Below are 1849 nucleotides of genomic sequence, written 5' to 3'. Positions count from 1 at the left end.
TTGAAGTTTTATCTTTTACAGTGTTGTCCATGTCAGTGGTCACAATGGGTTCAGTAACTTCCAGTTTAGGCTTTTTTTCAATAGGGTTTTAGAGCTGCTTCCCACTTCTTAAAGTCACACCATTCAAGAATTTCTTTGGATTAGCCACAGTGTTTGTAGGGAGGGTCCCCGGTAGTCTCTCTTCCGGTGACTTAAATCTTTGAGCTACTTGATGCTCCAAGTTCCTCACAGTTGTATTGATGTTTCTAATCATCTCTTCATGACCAAAAAATCTAGTCTTAGTACTTTTGATTAATGGGATCATTAAACTGGTGAGATCATTAGAAGACTCTGAAGAGGATGAAGGCTATGATTATTGTGCAACCTGAGATGGAGGCTTGTATTGTTGCTGCTATTGTATCAACTGACCTTGTCCCGGCTGACCCCAAGAAAAATTTGGATGATTTATCCATCTAGCATTGTATGTGTTGCTATAGGGATTATTCTGATGGTGATGGTTCTGACCAAGAAAATCCACTTGCTCAATTTGTTCAGCACTTGCATCAATAGATGCAGAAAAATTTGGATCACATAAGTAGCCAGAATTATCTTGAATAGGTCCCGAGCTTGAAGACGGAGATTGCATGTTGTATAACCTCTTTGTTATTGCTTCAACCTATGTTGCAAGAGTCATGATGACATCCACTTGATAGATACCGGCGGACTTCACCCATTTCTTTCTCTCTGAACTCCATTGTTACCCATTGTTTGCCATCTCTTCAATCATCAAGCATCTTTTTGGTAGAACTATTCAACCCATTATAGAAGATTTGGATTTGCATCCATTCAACAATTTCATGTTGTGGGCATTTACTTAGAATCTCCTTATACCTTTCCCATATATAGTATAATAATTTGGACTCTAATTGACGAAAAGAAGAGATATCACTTCTGAGATTGGTGATCGTAGGAGGAGGAAAGTATCGAGCAACAAATGGCTTAGAAGTTTGCTTCCATGTAGTGAGAGACACAGGTAGCAAGGAATTTAGCCATTGCTTGGGCTTTCCTCGTAATGTGAATGGAAAGAGTCTCAGAAGAACTGCCTCATTAGAAACATTGCTCGCCTTGTAAGTGTCACAGATTTCCAAGTAATTTTTGTGGTGCTCATATGGATTTTTGTCCTGAAATCTATCCAATTGACACATTTGTTGCACTAATTGTATGAAATTCATCTACAACTCAAAATTGTTTGCGACAATAGGAGGACTAATAATACTTGAACTGACCCCCTCAAGATTTGACCTTGTGAAATCTGAGATACTCTATGGTTGATTACCGGCCATTTAGTTGTCCTGACCCACTTCCACACTTATCTTTACAGATCCTGCCTCACTCAAATTGATCTGACAAATTATTCTTCTGAAAGTTCTTTCTACTCGGACAAGGATTAGCTAGTGGGGTAGATGTGCTACCACGACTCACACAATTGTATCCACATGAACAAAAATAGAACAATGTAAGCTCAAAGAAACTTGAAGCAAAAGCAAAGAAAAATGAAAAATACAATAAAGAACACAAATGGGAGAAAAATATATCCAAATATACATAATATAAACATACTAGAGCACCAGATTATAAGATTTCTAAATAGTTGCAAGTCCCCAAACAACGGCACCAAAAAAATTGATGTGTTCTGCACAAAATGCACTAGTCACCCACAAGTAATATAGTGGTACTCCCATCGTGGGTAGGGTTATCGAACCACAAGGATTGGACTAAAAAAATACTCACTCAACACTAATCTGTAGTAAAGAATAGATTGGTGATATGTTTACTTTAAAGTAAAACAGAGAATAAAGAGATAAAAGAA

At 37.5% G+C, this 1849-nt stretch overlaps 1 non-coding gene across 1 annotated transcript; it reads left to right on the top strand.

Annotated features, from left to right (window-relative positions):
* Positions 1-831: 831 nt before the first annotated feature.
* LOC120283137 lies at positions 832-938 on the top strand. The gene has a single exon (XR_005543138.1). It is a non-coding gene; the product is annotated as a small nucleolar RNA R71 (small nucleolar RNA).
* The last annotated feature ends 911 nt before the right edge of the window (positions 939-1849 follow it).

Source organism: Dioscorea cayenensis, chromosome 18 (genome assembly GCF_009730915.1).
Source record: "Dioscorea cayenensis subsp. rotundata cultivar TDr96_F1 chromosome 18, TDr96_F1_v2_PseudoChromosome.rev07_lg8_w22 25.fasta, whole genome shotgun sequence".
NCBI classification, from domain to species: Eukaryota; Viridiplantae; Streptophyta; class Magnoliopsida; order Dioscoreales; family Dioscoreaceae; genus Dioscorea; species Dioscorea cayenensis.
The sequence above is the reverse complement of the archived record's forward strand: the minus strand, read 5'-3'. Positions and strand labels throughout refer to the sequence as shown.